Here is an 18,849-nt window from a genome sequence, read left to right on the forward strand (position 1 = left end):
ATATAGTACAGAAAGGGTTCATCCATTTGTATCAGTTGCTTCCTCCAAAGATCAAAGTTTCTTATAAAGCATACATAGGCATTTCTAACATAATTCATTCTCTATAACCCTAAGTATTTCTCTTCAAGTCATTTTATCGACATATCCAGAAGCTCTCCATAGAGCCTCCATACATTTCTTTTACTATGCTGAACTCTTTGAGCCTGAGTTAATCAAATCCAAATTAAAGCATTAAACACAAAAAGAAAAATGCAGGAACACAGAGTCAACATAAATATTTCAGATGTATGAATAATGGATATAGAAAGAGAGTAGACATAGGGCACAGAGAATATTTTAAACAAAATTATAAAGGAAAATTTTCCTAATTTAAAGAAAAACATGTCCATCAAATCCTAGAAGCATGTATAACACCAAATAAATAGATTGTAAAACTAAGCATTCCATGTAATATAGCAGTCAAAACACTGAAGGTGCACACCAAATAAAGGATATTGGAAATAGAAGAAAGAATGATCTATAAACAAAATCAGACCCATATCAAATATAGTATATTATTCAATGGAGACAATAAAAAGCAAAAGTCATTGGATTGATGTTGTACAAATTATTGAAAAACAACATATCCTAGCTCAGAATTCTATACCACACAAAACTATTATCATAATAGAAGAAGAATGGACAATTTTCCCAAATAAATGCAAATTTCAGGATATATTACTACATAATAAATCCACAGAAAATAATGAAAAGCAAATATAAATATAAATTGAAATTTAAATATGCCCAAGAAGACACAGAAAACAAATTATCAGTTTTAGAATATTAATCAGTAGATGTCTAATAGAAAATTACAACACTAACAAAACAGAAGGAATAAAAACACATTTTCTTTAGTTTTAAAAATAAAAGATATAAACATGGCAATAAGGAGATCGAGATTAACAGATTTGCATAGAGAACCCAACATTTCACAGGCTCCAAGACAAACACCTAACAGCCAATGACATACATTGCCACAGGGTAAAAGGAGGAATTACTTGCATTTCAGTAAAATAAAGCTAAAAAACAAATAGATCTACTACATAATGCAATTCACTTCAAACCAAACCTAATCAGGACAGGTAAAAAGAGACTCTTAGTAATGTTTTAGGAAAAGACTAACAGCCGGAGAATACCACAATAAATATACAAGGACCAAATACAAGAGTATCCAATTTTATAAAAGAAATACAACTGGACTGTTAACCACTAACTGATATCAATACAGTGATAGTGGGTGATTTCAATGTCTCATTCTTAACAACAGACAGGTCATCTGGGGACAAAAGGGGCTAGAGAAAATGAGAAGTTAAATAATAAATGAAATGGACCTAACAGTTATCTACAGAATATTTTGCAATAACACTAAAGGATACAAATTATTTCCTAACTGCCCATGGAGCTTTTTAAAATATAGAATATTCAATCAAAAGCTAGCCTTAACTACCTAGAAAAAATGAAAGGACAGACTGCAATAAATATGAATACCAATAAAAATAAAAAAAACAAAAAATACACAAATCCATGAAAGATGAATACAAACTACTACAGCAAAACTGGATGAAAAAAAAACTAGAAGAAATTTTAGAATTCTAAATTGAATGAAAATAAAAACACAACATATAACAATCTACAGGAAACAAACAAAAGATTCATAAGAAGAAATATAACACAATATGCTTACACCACTAAAATTGAGTGGTCTCAAATCAATAACTTAATGAAAGCATTAGAAAAAAGAATAATCAGAAGGGAAGAGATAATCAAAACCACAGCTAAAATTAATAGAATAGAAATGAAGGAAAAGCACCCCCCCAATCATTGAATCATAGCTCTAGTTGTTTGAAAATATTCAGATGGACAAAACAGTGTAGCAAAAAGTGTCAAAAAGAGAGGCAGCAAATTGCTTAATGTGAAGATGAAAGGTCAGACAATACAGAAGATATTGCTGTAGAAATGCAGAAGATCCTAAGAACATTCTTTAAAATTTAAGTTCTAAAAAGATGAAGAAAAATTGTGTAGAAATACTTAAAAATCATCAACATCCAGACACCAAGGAAGCTGTCAGAGTCAAGGCCCCCTGCCTAGTAAACTCATCCACTCTCTCACTCTTGGTGCCTGACACCAAGTCTTATCAGCATACTGGTACCTTCCTAGTCACCTTGTTTAGGTGTCCAACTGGGGTTCAGGCTGTCTGCTCTAACAGAGACCACACAGGCCACAAGATATAAAGGTCTACCAACTGCCTCCTCATATCACAACTCTCTCAATCTTTCTGTGCCATCCCACACTATCCACAGTTCTGTGACCTCAAAGTTCCTTTTGTCCATCATAAAACTGGGGACAAGAATCCATGTTCTACCAGAGCCCATGGCAGCCTCAAAAAGTCCAGGTAGGCTGTTCCCCCAGAATTGCCTCATCTCACTCTACAGGTGCCTGCCTACCCTCTTTATCATCATATCACCGTCCCCATCTGGAGCAGAGACACTCTGCTTCCCTGAGACCATCTTAGCCAATTGAAATCAAGCCCACAAAACAAGTGGAGATCACCTGTTTAACCAGAGGTGACACCAAACAGAAGATAAGGGAGAAAACAGAAACAAAAGAACAAAACACCCATCCACCAAAGACAGATACAAAATTTGGCACCTAGACCTATAATCATCCCAAACCCAAATGCCTAGAGGTCAGCATCAGAACAAAATCAACAACAGTCAAAATCATATGTCACAAACAGAACCCAGATATCCAACAACAGCAATCCCTATATTACAAAACAGTAGAAACACAGAAAAATACCTAAAAATCAACTTTATGAAGATGTTTGAAGTCCTTAATGAGGAAATAAGTAAATCCCTTAAAGAAAACTAGGAAAAGACAAAAAATTGGAGGAAATAAATAAATTCCTTAAGGAAAAGCAAACAAATAGTTGAGGGATACCATTGTGTTGTTTGAATCTTAGATGATATTTTAATAAAGAACCCAGGGACAGATATCAGGGTGAAATCTGAAAGATCAGAGAAACAGAACAGCCAGCCATTAGTTCTTACTTCTGTGAAATCCTCAGCCTAAGGAGAGTAAGTTCCTGTTTCCTCATGCCTTATATATCTTTCTCTGCCCTGCCATACTACTTCCTGGAACTAAAGGTGTGTGTTTTTCCCAAGCAAAGGCATGAAATCTCAAGTGCTGGGATTAAGGGTGTGTGTCACCACTGCCTGGCTCTGTGTCTAATCTAGTGGTGGGCTCTGTCCTTTGATACTTGGACAAGTTGATTAGGGTATAAAACATATCACCACATTTCCACTTTTTTTCTAAAATAATAAAAGAAGGTAATAACTAATTTAAGAAAAAAAACTATATACCATAAGTGTATACAATATATGCAGTCAAGAATTATATTAACAATATCCAGTCCATTAACATTTGATAAATTCAGATAAAAACCTCCATTATTTATCTTATTGTGGTGAGTCCAAAATGTTGTACCTAATTCAATTTCTATTCTAACTTGTATTAACAACCAAAAACTATCTTTTGAAGTCTTTCTTTCAAACTTATATACTTTACACATCTTCAGTGAGTTTCTTTTCTGAATTTGTTAACAAGAAAACTATATCTATAATTGTTTAATTTTCAAATCCCTCAGAGAGCTGAGAAGGAAATAATATTATCTAATTATTACTGGTTTGCAAGCAAACAAGTGACTTCCAAAAAATGTGAGAAATTACCGAAACAGTTGGCTGCCTGTACAGTCAACCAAGATTTCTCTGCAATGTTGGGGCAACCATCTTCAGCCTATAGGTCTAGCATATCTGACAGACTCATCTATGAAGCAGGATTTTCTAAAGGGCCTTCCTACCTTGTATTGGCAAGGTAGGAAGTCCCTTCTTTTGTGCCCTGGTTGTCCATTTTGGACAGCACACAGTCAGCAGTGGAGGCAAGGGCATTTTCTTGCCCAGTGGCTAACTTTTGCTATGAAGAAAGTAAATTCCATATGGAGTTTCTTCAATGCTCATCATCTCTGAAGTAGATTGGTGCCACTAGGAGCAGACATGTCTCATTGCCATAAAAAAAAGAATCTGTTATTAAAACATTTTAATTGCCATATTCTGTAGATCATTGAAGTGTTTGAAGATGGCCTGTTTATCTAAAATAAATTTCTGTTTGGCCTTGAAAACATACCTAATATTACTACAGGTTCAATTGTAATATGTGACTAAATACTAACGTGCAATTCTTTATAGCCTAATTAGTTGGTAACAATAACTTTCAAGGACTAGCAATTTCAATTACATTGTTAAATGAGCTCTAAGATTAGAAATATATATACAATATTTTCTAACAATTCATCTCAAATTTGTATCAATATACAAAATTTGTATACAGTATATAAAGATCCAATCTAATGTAAAATATTTAAAACTAGTACCTGTTTTCTGAAAATAGATCAATAACCTACCCTTTATCTATCATTTCTATATTTTTTTTGTGAGAATAGTTTCAATAATCTACCTTTTATCTTATCATATTCTTTTACTCTATTTTTTCTTTTTTTAAACAAGAACCCTGAATCTAGTTTCCTTTGTTTATCTTTTTTCTTGATCATTAACAATTAATAACTTGTAGCCAACCATCCTAAACAATGACAATTATCCACAACCTTTGAATGATCAAAACCCACCTATCCCACATCTTGGTTATGTGGGCGTTGTGTTCTGAAAATTACTTCCTACTGTCTGGGGCAAAGGCATCTTTAGGGATCCTGAAGAGAAAATTTTAGGGTTAATTGTCAAGTCCTGGAAGAGTTAGCTGTATCATTTGTCCAGTCTCTGCATAATGTGAAAGTGCAGGGCTTGTTTCAAGTCTTGCTCAAGTAGTCTGTGAGGCTGGATCATCTCAGCTAGCCATCTCATGCTGTGGATATATTTACATATATCGCTATATGTAAATAAACACTGATTGGCCAATAGCCAGACAGGAAGTATAGACAGGACTAACAGAGAGGAGAATTGAGGAAGGAGGAAGGATAGGGGAGATTGCTTGGAGCCGCCAAGAAAAGGAAGATGTAAAGTACCAGTAAGCCACGAGCCACATGGCAAAGTAAAGATTAATAGAAATATGCTGAATATAAGAGTAAGAGCTAGACAATGATCAGCCTGAGCTAATGGCTAAGCAGTTTAAATAATATAAGCATCTGTATGTTTATTTTATAAGTGGATTTTGGGACTGGCGGGACTTGGCGGCAGGAGCTGGAGAGAAATTCTCTGGCAAAAATCTCAAAATTGTCCTGAGCAGTGTATACTCCAAAGCCAATCTTTGGGTGGTGTTTGTCATCTTAGTGGTATTTTCCTGAGAGAATCATTGTTGTGGGGCCCTATTATCTCTTTGAAGACTTCAAATTTGCTGTTAGGCATGATCATGTTTATTGCAGAAAACTGATAGAGAATCAAATCTGAAATCACGTACAGGAAGCTCAATGAAGTCTTTTTCTAGGATTAGTTAGTATTCTATATGACCATTAATACCATGACAAAAGTTTAAAATACATACATATGTGTGTGTGTGTATGTGTATGTGTCTGTGTGTGTCTGCATGTGTGTGTCTTATAAATTTTAATATAACATTCATACATTATGAAAAGTTTTAAAGAATCAAAATAAAACCAAAGAACTATGAGATTAATAACAATAGAATAGTCCCATAATTTTGGTTTTTCTTATGTTCCATATCAGGTGGTTCTTCTGACATGAAACAGAGATCTTGGATTTTCCTTTTAATATTTGGGTTTATTGAACGAGAGAGCCATGCTCCAACCCCAAAGCCAGTTTAATTTTTAATTGAACTGGGACTACATAAAGACCATTTGTGCTATGTGTCTATAGATAACAGCAGAAACAAACATTTAGGAAGACTTAATGAAATATTATTCTGTTGGATATGCGATATACCAAGAGGCCAATTTACTCTTTTCCTTTGGGACATTTTTTTCTGGATGATTTCTCCTTTTTCTTCAGAAGTCTCATTTGCCCAGTGTTCCTCAGATTCATTAGCCATCATTCTCCTGAAAGACAAAAACAAAGACCTTCCCCAACCCTTACTGAGGGGATTTAACAAGGCAACTCCATATAGTTTATCTAGTAGTTAAAAGGAGTTTATTTTGGGGTAACTTATAGTCAGTCAAGGGGTTGCTTACAGGATCCAGGAGAGGTGAGGTACAGTCCAGAGGGGTTCTCTGGAGAACTCTGACTTGGTATGCAATGTAGCATCCAGGATCTTGAGGAGATAAGAGGTCCAGCATGTATGGATCTCAGCTCTTAAGGGATCCTGCCTCAGCCATGCTCCAGTTACCAGCTGCCTCACTGGGGTGGTGTTTCAAAGTCAAAGCTGGATCAGCTACTCACTATAAACCCTAACTTTGGAGAGGTTCCCAATCTAATCTTTATCAATTTTGATTCATAGCTTTTACTTAAATTCTTGGTTGTGGTCTTATAGAATCAGTCTTATTTTGCCTCAGAAGCATGTGGTGGGCTTGACCATTATGGTAGTTAATAATGCTGATGTGCTTTCTCTGGCCAGTTTCATGCTACAGTCCAAAACCTCTGAAAAAAACTTTGAAATGATCAACTGGAGGTACTATGAAAAATATCTCTTACCACCCTAATTCCTTAGTGGAGGTGGGAGTCTGGTTAAATTTTTGTAGTGTGGACTGAATTTGCACAGGTAAGATGTGGAAAAGGACCATCTAGCTTTATTATTCCAAAATACTCATTGACCAAATCAGGAGTAGTAAGATAATCCCTGAAAGAGGTATTATTTATCTCTACCCTAAGTTAAATAAGAATTTACAAAGTGATTGTGTGATGGAAAGTATCTGGGGAGGGAGAAAGAGTGTAAAATTTGAGTCCATAGTTGAAACTAAGAAGGAAATGGTGGGGAATAATTGAACAAGGTGGCAGAGCCTCAATGTGAAAAGCATCTAGTAGCACAAAATCCAAGGAATGAAGGAGTACTTGAATTTACCAGTGGGAATAATTATTAACAATATGATATGTTGCTGAATTTAAGAAAGATGACCGGATGTAAAAGAATATGGTAAGGAATATACAGCATCTGTCTTATAGCTTAATGTCTTGTTAAAATCTATGACAATTTAACATGAGGAGTCTTGTTCCCTTTCTATACCTAAGAGTTTTAAGGAGATATAAACCCTTCCCCTTACATCCCAACAAAAATGATCTAACTTTAGTAAAATATTGTGCTGTGGGATGTTCTTTATGGCAAATGTGTTGCTCTGATTGGTCAACAAATAAAACACTGATTGGCCAGTGGCTAGGCAGGAAGTATAGGCAAGACTAACAGAGAGGAGAAAAGAAAGAACAGGAAGGCAGAAGGAGTCACTGCCAGCTGTCGCCAGGACAAGCAAAATGTGAAGATGCTGGTAAGCCATGAGCCACATGGCAAGGTATAGATTTATGGAAGTGGATTAATTTAAGATATAAGAACAGTTAGTAAGAAGCCTGCCACGGCCATACAGTTTGTAAGCAATATAAGTCTCTATGTTTACTTGGTTGGGTCTGAGCGGCTGTGGGACTAGCAGGTGACAAAGATTTGTCCTGACTGTGGGCAAGGCAGGAAAACTCTAGCTACAATATTCTAGAGAAATATCCCATTCATTGTCTCATAGTTCTGACTGGGAAGCAAGCACATAGATCAAATCCAGTTCCAAAAGAAATTAAGTTTCATATTGGAGAGCATCATGTGCAAATTTACACCAATACTTGAGTAAAGACTATAGGTAAATTATAGAGAACAGAAGCAATGAACAACAATTTTAGTCATCTCAAAGAGTTCCAGAAGAAATTCAAAGTTGCTCCTTTGGGTATAAAATTCCAACATACCTCATTTTTTCAGAGTGAGCCATGGTATCACCAAAATGAATTAACTGAAGTATGATCTAATCAAGTCATTCTCTCAAATTACACACACTCCTAACTTGAAAGTTTTCATTCTGGTTCCACATCCACTCAGATGGTCAGCTTTAACTGAACTCAAAAGAAAAAATTATAAACCAAAACTGGTCACAGATTTCTTGGGAAAGCAAGTGAGACTGATTATTTCTGAAAAAGCCAAAATATGATTGACCATAGCTGTTTCAAATGAGAAAATCTCATTAATACTCTACAATCAAAAAGGGCATTTACTTTATGCCCATTGTCACCTATATGGTCAGTACTGGCAAATTAAAAATAAATTGCAGAAGAGAAAAGCAAGAAGATAAAGAGCTGACAGTAAGTTTGAATTCTCTACTATTTTGAAAACTAACTCATACTGGAAATGAAGAGATTCCTAGAAGGAAGGTAGAGTGTGCTTGAATCCTAATGGGCTATATCACACCACCCTCCATTTCCTCATACCTTCAGATCCTGCCAATGTGTTTCCTTGTCCATGATCTGTTAACTGAAGTTGTCAAATAATGGCATTTCATATTTATTTAAACTAATTCCTTAGTCTTTAAAGCATGGAGAACTGGAATATAGTGTCTACTTCTGTTGGCCTTAAGAATAGAGATAAGATATCTCCTTCTAGAGTTCATCAGTGGTCTCTAAATGACTTAGAGAGACACCCCAGTGTCCAGAGCAACAAATTCCAAGAAAAACAAGGAAAGAAAGTGCTTTAAAAAGTCACCAAACAAGTGTGTTTTATGAATTCTGAGAGACTAGCACTGTATAGGTAGTAAGAAAACTTGGAAATAATATTAATAAATTATTAATTGAAAAACATGACAATAGAACATTTGGAGCATGTCCTAGGAGTGTATTATATATCTCAGAAAAAGTGATAGCAATTAAAAGAAAGTTGTGAGGCTTATGACAGATTCAAATACATTGTGTACATAGCATGGTTATTAATGCAAGATCTATTGTTTCTCTGGGGAAAGTTGAGGTTGTTTATATGTTATATGTATATGTGCCTACATACATATGTGCACATGCCTCTGTTTATAAAGCATATGTCATACCTGGCTCTTCACCTTACTTTTTGACACATTGTCTCTCTCTGAACTTGGAGGTTATGGTTTAGTCAAAGTTGGGTTACCAGTGAGTTCAAGTGATCATCTTCTCTCTGCCACACAACAGTATTCAGACATGAACCTGGTATTCTTGACATCTTCATTAAAGAATATGGTGTAGAAATTATAACAGCTAAAGGATCAGGGAATTTGCTGTGAGATAATGTGTCCTAGTGATGTCAGAAACTATAACAATGAAGTCTCAACAACCTGACTGCCTAAACATAAACTGAAGAGCAAAAATAATTTATATGACAAAGCAGCCAAGGTAAATATCACGAGGCATTAAACCTATACAAAGGACTACAGACAAGGAAGGAATGCTGAGAATTGGAGAGTTAGACTTCAAAAAATGCACCAATTGGTTATCCAATACCAATGGTCAGCAATGTAAACAGTAACATCACAGAGACAGTACATTGCATTTGTGTATTTATGAATCGCACATGCACGCACACAGGCATATATGTGTATATTCTATATGATTAAGTTTGTGTGTACTTATTTGACCACAACAACTCAAAAAAAGTCCATGAATTTAAAAATCAAGGATACATGTACAGGAATTTTTGGAGGAAGAAGAGTGAGTGGGAAATAATTTCATTAAATTTCAAGCTCAAATAGTAAAAGAAATAGTTTAAATATGTTTATTAATTCTTTGAAAATTCGTATGTGGAAATTTATCATGTTAATCTCCAAGCCAGTTCTTTCAAACCCTGTCCTGATTTCATACCCAACAATCTTTCTGTTATCATTTTTAATTGAAAATTGATTCTTCTCTCATTCACTGCATGACAACCAGTTTCCTTTCTCTCCATTCTTCCTAGCTCCTCATAATTCCTACCTTTTCAAATCATCTATCTGTTATAATTTCATGACTATTTTACTGTACAGTTTCTGGAGCTGAAATCAGGGATCAGAACAAAGTGTTTTGTCATGAACTGGATTTTATGTTTTCCTTTAACTTTTGTTCTGTTTCGTAATCACAGCTTCATTTTTGCAGTATAAACAATGTCAGGATGTTTTTTAAAGGTTTCAAGTGAAAAAGTCATGGGACTCTCATTTACAGTAATCCAGTAGACAAATAATTTGTTTGATAAAAAGGAGTGATCCTGCAAGTAGTGCATTCCTATATCCTTTCAATGTATTAGAATACAAAGTGTTGCCTCTGGTATCTACGGGCATTTGAGAGCGATATATAGAAGTTACTTATTTGGCCAAGTTGTCTGGTATTGATAATCTGTTATTGTTTTTAAAAATGCATGTTGCAAATATGCTGTCTAGGTTTTGAAAGTAAATTCTTCTCTCCTACAATACATCCCAACCACAGATTTCCCTTCCTCTGCTCCTCCTAGCTCCCCTCAACCTCTGCTCTCCCCTAGATACACTCAACCACCATTTCCTCTTCAAAAAGGAAAAGGCCTCCTGAACTATAGATTTGAACTGCAGTTTTCACTCATCATAGAATCATTGCAGGTAATAGTTTCTCCTGGAAACTAGTTTAGAGTGTTAACTATCACTGTAGTGTTTACCTTCAACCTAGAAAATCAGCACCTATATTACAGTGCATCTAGTTTTCATCATTCTTGACACATATGGCATCTTTCAGCAGATATGTGACACTACAGTTATTAAACTTTACCCTAGTTACTAGGTTTCATTCATCTATTTATTCATTCGTTTCCTTTTAAAAATATAATTAAAGTTTAAAAAAGTACCAAATGGATGTAAACACCAAGAAATGGAAAAAAGCACAAGAAAAGCACAAGAATCAAATGCATCCTGGTTCAACCACTCTGAAATTCCACAAAAACATTAAACTGGGATCCATGAAATAAATGCAGAGGACCTGGTGCTGATCCATTCAGGACCTTTATATCTTACCTCTGTCTATGTGAGTTCGTATAGGTTTTGCTCATTTATTTAGGTCTGGGTCTCCCACCTTCTCCATAATGTGTGACTGTGTATCTCTGTACTTCCTCCTATCTGCTGCAGGAAGAAGCTTCTCTGATGATAGGTGAAAAAGGAACTGATTCTTAAGTATAGCAAAATATAATTAGGAGTCATTTTATTATTATATTTTTCTCTTCTTATATCTGTATTATTTAATTTTACCTTAGATCTGTGGGCTCTTTAGTCTCAGGGTCTTGATCATGCAAACATTGTAGGGTGTGCATTCCATCTTGTTGAATGGGACTCAAGTCAAATTAGTTATCAGTTGGTTAGTCCCACAAGTTTTTTGCCACCATTGCCCTAACATATCCTCAGGCAGTAAACCGTTGTATATAAAGGATTTATAGCTTGCTTGGTGTTTACATGTCTTTTTTGAAAGCTTACTGTGTAGTTCCTTCACCTAAGACACTGGAACATAGAAAAGGCTCTTGTATAGGAACTACATTGGCATCTCCATCTTCAAAGACTTGTACACTTGTTACTTTCAGCAATGGAGCCTTTCTGTCAGTGTGTAAGAGGAAGCTATACTGTCAGCCATAGAGCCATAGCCTTGTTTTTTTTTTTTTCTGGATTAGATTTAACTCAATCTGCGTACTTAAAGCTTCATTTGTTGAAAAGAGATGGGCATTTGGGACTCTGTGTAACCCAGTATTGGCAATTTCCTTTAGAACCCCTTCATTAATATATGTATTTGAGAAAATTTCAATGATATTATGTTTCTATACTACCCCTCAAATGCCCCTTGATTTTAGGTATTTCTCTGCATATTGTCTCCCATAGCCAGTTCTATCCTTCTTGCTGCACTTGATCATCTTGTTCTAGCTTTTCACCCCAATCCATCCATGACTATCTATTCTCATACCTTTCCTAAGGAGATCTATCTATTCCTTCCAGTCCCTTATTCCCTTATATACCCTTATATACTCTTTGTGATTCTATCAGTTGTAGCTTGGTTATCAATAACATCTTAGCTTATATCCACATATAAGAAATACATGCCATCTTATTTCTTTCTGTTTCTACGTTACCTCACTCAGGATAATTCCTATTTCCTCATCCCATCCATTTGCAAGCAAATTTCATGATGTAGCTATATTAACTACATGGTGTTAATGTACCACATTATCTTTATCCAGTTTTCTCTTGATGAGAATCCATGTTATTTTTAATTTCTGACTATTATACATTGAACAACAATGAAAATAAGTGAACAAATGTCACAGTGGTAAGATGAAACACCCTTTGGATATATGCCCAAGAACAGTTAAGCTGGATCTTGAAGTAGATTGATTGCCATCTTATGACAAATTGCTAAGATGATTTTCATAGTGTTGGTATGAGTTTGTACTTCTACCAGTAATGTGTATTCTTCTTATTTCACATGTTTGTCAGCTCTGCTTTCACTTGTTTTATGGATCCTGGCCAATCGGAAAGATGTTAGATGAAATCTCAGTATAATTTGGATTTGCATTTTGATGGTTGCTATGGACTTTGAATATTTATTTGTTTCTCAGCTATTTGAGTTTCCCCTATTGATAACTTTCTGGTATGTCTGTACTCCATTTTGGGGTTATTTGTTTTATTGATATGTATTTTCTTGACAACTTAAGAAACTTTGGATAATATTCTTCTATCTGATGTATATAGTTGAGGAAAATATTTTCTCACTGTGTAGGCTGTTGCATTGTTTGAATAATAGTAGTCTTTGCTATGCAGAAGCTTCTCAGGCAGACCTATTCAAAAACAGCATCCAAGCAGGCACAGAACTTATTCATACAACAGACAGTAAAGATACTATGTCCTATGCTACTCATTACTGCTCATATTTCCTGTTTGTCTGTAATAAGCTTTATCTACAAAGAACTGCTTTGGACACTTCCACATCAAAATTCATTTGAAATGTCTGATGTAATCCACATCAACTATTACAAATAGTAATCAGAGAATTGGTTTGACGAACTAAGCTTATTAGGAAATTTGCCCAAGAGGAATCTTATCTGGGAGCGTTATGTTCAATGACATGGATCTAATCATAAGGAATAAGGAGGGGAAGGAAAATCATAAGTGAAATTATTACCCCTTAATTGTTACTTGGTAATAGAACCTCAGATGCAGAGCCCCAGGCTGAAGGGTGTTTAAGAATCTTCCAGAGGTGAACAGCAGACTGAAAGAAAAGTACTGAGAGAAGTACATACATTCCTTCACAGTAACTGCAAGAGTCAAAGGAAACTCGTGGACATGTTTCTGCATAACTGACACATGGCTTTCCTTCTGACTCTTCATGCTGTACATTACTCAGGATCTCATCTTAATTTCATGACAAAGATGCTGTCTTTGATCTTTGTCTTCTTGGTCCTGAAGCGTTCCTTCCTTTTCTGCAGTTTGACTGATCTTGTATGCTTTTGGAGAATATGAGACAAGAGAAACCCAAAAGGAGATAAAAAAAAAAAAAACGTTGATTGTTTCTTTTCCATTTATACAAAGCATAGATATTCAAAAAACAATTACTTCAGTAGGAATCTTGATAAACAGTAAGTGCCATGTCCATTTATTAATTCATGTTTATCATGGTAAATGATGCATTCTAGGGCTTCTGAGAGGTAGAACATTCATCTATGTGTCTTCTATCCATTTTTTACTCCACCTTCTAGGACACAACCCAAATTTATTCCATGTTTGCTACAAGTTATTTCCAAATTTCTGATAATTTAGGGGTTAGTTGGTTGGTTGTCTTTTTCAGATCAGAGATTCCAGACTGTAAGCTGAAGGAATGACCCAAGCTTTCTACTTTGCTTCTAGAGATAATCCTTTAATATGACAGTTCCCAACTGGGGTCATGTGATGTCCTTCACAAACATAGTACCAAGCACTGCTTTTAATTGATTTTATAGAGGCTACAATAAAGTGTGTGTGTGTGTGTGTGTGTGTGTGTGTGTGTGTGTGTGTTTTCTTGTCTCCTACTCTTTCCTTCATCATCATAGAATGCCCAGTTCCTGCACAAAGGAACTTGATTTACCTGGTCTGACTTTAACTTACATAAATTAAAATGGTACTCAGATTTTGTTCAAATGATCTCTCTGTTATAACTTCACAACTATTGTATTCTATGACAACTGCAACTGAATTCAGGTGTGGAATCACAATATCTGTTCACTATGAGAATTTTGTGCCCTTCTTTCCTTTACATTTTGTTCCATATGCACAGCCATATTTTTGTTGAATAAACAATGTCAGGACTTTTTAAAATTAAAGTTCTAGGTTAGAAACACATGGAGAATCCATCTAGCATACACCAGTAGACAATTCATTCTTTTGTTAGAGTAGATGGTGTCCCTGCAAGCAATGACTTCCTCTTTCCCTTTTAATGTATTATAGTAAAGGTGTTGCTTGTGGTGCCTGCTAACAGTTGAGAGAGGAGTACTAAGGTTACAAATTCACCCAAGTTTCCACAGGCTGAGGTCATTTATTGATTTCAAAAGTCATGTCACATTTTTGCTGCATATGCTTTCATCTATTACATTTATTCCACATTTAAATCTCCTTCTCCTCTTCTCCTAATATTATAAAATGATTTCATTCATTGTGAGGAAGACTATACTATAGAATCTTTGATTTGTATATTTGGCCACATTTTTTCTTTATCAATGAGGTTACTGGTTGAGATTTAAACTGAGGAAATTGTTACAAGGTCTCTTGGAGTTTGAAGGGAAACTGTCAAAAATAATATTATAAATGTTTGGGTAAAAACATATTTCAAGATGTGGCATTGTATATGTGTGAAAATCGTCACAGTGAAGTTTTCAGTTTTATATAAAGATAATATTCAGTTATTAACACCATATCCCAGTATGAAATTCAAAAGAGAGGAGAAAATTTATGACTGCATTATACAATAGAGAAATCTCAGAAGAAATGAAAACCTACAGTAGAACTTAAGAAATTTCATTGATAACTGATTTGTTTATCAAAAATATATTTAGGTTTGAAGGAAAATGTGGAAAGAAAGGCCAGTGATCACATAATAGGTATAAAAGCATTATTCATGGTAATATGGCACATGGAGAAGATGACGCAGACATCAAAACGATCAGATATAAATGGGAAAGTATGAAGGGGGAATTGAGTAGAATTTGAATAAAAAATTTTCACAAATACCAATTTCATGTCTCCTACAATCCTGTGAATATCAACACATTGCACACAAGCTGTGCCATGAAAGTCAAGGAAATTTTTTTTAATTCTTCTCATTCACTTACAAAATTCACCAGCTATTGAATCAATATACCCCAGTGATGTTATCTCCTATTTTAGGATGATGAGGAATATATGTCCAAACTTCTGACACTTGAAATTTCAGGCTATTTCTACATCTATGCTTACATATTTACATGACACAAATCCGAGAGGTCCAGAGAAATGTTTGAATTTCTCCTAACTTATGAGTAAAAAAGGAAATGACAAGGCAAATGTTTCCTTCCTAGATTCCTTTGTTTACATTCTTACCAATACAAATTAATCTATTTGTATAGAAACTGATTCATGGAGGCATAAATGTCTCACTTGTACAAAAATGGTCCTGATAATTTAATTAAATTCCTTCATATACATGTATATTCATTAAAGATTGGATTATTGTATATAAATTCCTATTGCGCCTTTTTTTATTACATAGCAAATATGTTTCCAAATTAGTGTACATTTCTCTTCCTGTATTGTGACACAATAGCAGTGTATATTTTATGACTATTCCATATTATTTTATTTTCTCAATGTTATTTGGATGATTCTACCATGATTAGAAACATGATATCACAGTTGATAAAGCAAATGAATTTATAGAAGTAAAATATTGGATTATTAATGCACCTATATGGTGTTTTGTCTAATTAAACAAAGATATATTATCAGAACATTGTGAATAAAATATGACTTCCTGGAACATGGCCATGATGAATGAGAATCAGCAAAACTAAATACATATTCATCATCTCAAATGAGACTCTTGTATAAGCAACAAATATTGGTATTATGAAGAGTCATTCTGCCTATGTACCCTCTAGTAAAAATTTTAAGGTTATCTTTTAGTTATTTGTGAATAACATGGTTAAGGCAACAGGAACATGAATTTTAAGGAAAAATAAAATATCTTATTTTTAAGACTCTTTTTATTAATATCCTATGTCATCACAGTGAATATATTAAAGAAGTGATACAATTGTCCTGTTATTTGTTTTCATAGGCTTTGTAGAACATCAGGAACTTACTTTGTGGCAAGTTCAAGAATTTAATATAAACTTACTGTATATGTATTCATTTTAACTTAAAAACAAGTAGTATGCTCCATTTATTCAGTAAATGGTATGGATCTTCATATCTATCATCAGATGTAATTTGTCAGAAGGACTGTTTGTTTCTGCAGATACTGGTCATTTTACAATACTTCTGAGTTGAATGGGCACTTAGATGTGTCATTTCACAAACAAATATTCCAACTACTCTGTTGATATACATAATCAGAATTTCTCTGTGGTTGAAAAAAGGATTCTCTTTTTTGTGGTGATATTGTATTTGTATGTTAATAAATAAAGTTTGCCTGGAGATCAGAGGAAATAGCAAGCAATTTTAAGTAAACACAAAAGTCAGGCAGTGGTAGTACATGCCCTTAATCCTATCATTTAGCAGTCAGGGTCTCTGTGTTTTCACGGACACACCAGGGAACAGAGCCAAGTGTGGTGACTTAAACCCAGTACCAATCATAGAGACCTGGATGTCTGTACAGACAGTCAGTGACAAGGAAGTGAGGTAGATTGGCTAAGACAGCCAATGAGAGGGCAGCACAGAAAGGCAATACAAGCCTGGTTAGACAGGAAGATGTGGCATTTGGAAGGTGCAGAGCTGGTGAGGTAAGATTGGCTGGTGGCTATTTCTATTTCCCTGATCTCTAAGGTTTTCACACCTATATTGGCTCCATGTTTTTTATTTAAAGAGACCATTTAGCAATTCATCTACACTTCATGGCATCTAATGTTCTCTGTAAGTTGGAATTTGATACACAGAAGAAAGAAAATTAAACTTATCATATGTATTTACTTTCTACATTTCCAACATTGTTGATGTGAAGGATATTCAAATGCTTGTACTGTATATTATTGATTTTCAGATAAGCACAGTTTTTGTATAATTCAGTAAATAGGAAATTAAGTTATTGGTATGTATATCCACCACTGGAATTGGGTTCCCAATTTTGCCTATAATTGTCTTCTATTTGTCCAAACCATTGGACAAATATTGTTAGTCATACATGTTTTGCTACAGATATATAGTAATGAGAGGCAACAAAAACAATCAATCAATCTCCATTCAGATTGAGTCAAATCTCCAAAACTGTGAGCCTACCCAAACAATACAGGAAGGATTCATTTATTTTTCACATAACTACACCAACTTGTGTTACCTATTTAAAATGATATTACTCATTTGAGGATTTCATGGAATTTATTGTTATCATATTCACACCATTCCAACAACTTCCCCAGATTCATACCTATTTCCCAACCACCCTGCTTTGTTTCATCTTTTTTCTTAATGCATCAAGTCCAATTTGTACTGTTCATATGCTTTTAGATATATGTCCTTCTACTCCACAATGGTTAACCAGCAAGATGATTTAATCTTAAAAATAGGTAAAAACTGGCTCTTCATCTTTCAGTATCTATGAATTGCCAATATTAATCTGGTTTCTAGTCATCTTCTTTGTGGAGAAAACTTTGGAGTAAGTTTCTTTTTTCTTTCTAAACATACTGATTTTATTTTTTTACAGAATGATAAGTCTTGTGAATAAATATAACCTTCCAGTTTGAAAGCTCACAATGTCACTTCACTTTCATATGTGGAAGCAGAAGATAATGTGTTGCATTTCAGAGAAAAACTTCATCTGATAGACTCCAGGTTTTCCACAGATTCAAAACAATAACCACAACTGATAAGTATAGGCTTCATTAGGACATGAGAAAATGTAGCATCATTGATGATGGCATAAAGTAACAGTGGGTACTTTTTGAAATGTAAAGCAGTAAATTATTGAAGATTTTATATAGAAAACTTTCAATATAAATTGAATGAATAATATAATTTTCATTCAAATTAAAGCTATAATTCCAAAGGGGAAAAAACACAAATCTAAAATAGCTAATTTGTTTTGGTGGTTTGTTTTTGTTTCTGTTAAGACATATTTTATCGTCCACTCCTTTTAAAGAATGAATGCAACATAGACATATGTGTGCATCCATCACCACAGTCAACTTCAAAATATTTAGAACATTTCACTAGGAATCATGAGAATGTATCTCTCAGCTTTCATCTCTTTACCCCCTCATTCCTGCCTATTCCTAAATCTACATTCTATCCCATAGAGTTCCATTTGGGCTTTTCATATGAATGAGACAATCTGCTTTTTTCCATTTTATGCTTTTTTACCTATATAATTTTTCCATTCCCATCTACATAACAGCACAGATCAAACATATATTCCTGCATATTTTATTGAAAATACATTTTTCATACATTATATTCTGAATATAGTTTTCCCTCTCTAACTCCTTTGAGATCCTCTGCATCTACCCTCCTATCTGAACTCACACCCTTGCTTACTCTTATTAAAAAGTCATCTAAATAATAGTTAAGAATAAAATAAAACAAAAACAAAATCAAAATAAAACAACATTTTCAGACAAGCAGAAGTGATAAAAAATAATTAAATATATATATATATATATATATATATA

The sequence above is a fragment of the Peromyscus leucopus genome, chromosome 1 (assembly GCF_004664715.2).
Source record: "Peromyscus leucopus breed LL Stock chromosome 1, UCI_PerLeu_2.1, whole genome shotgun sequence".
NCBI lineage: Eukaryota > Metazoa > Chordata > Mammalia > Rodentia > Cricetidae > Peromyscus > Peromyscus leucopus.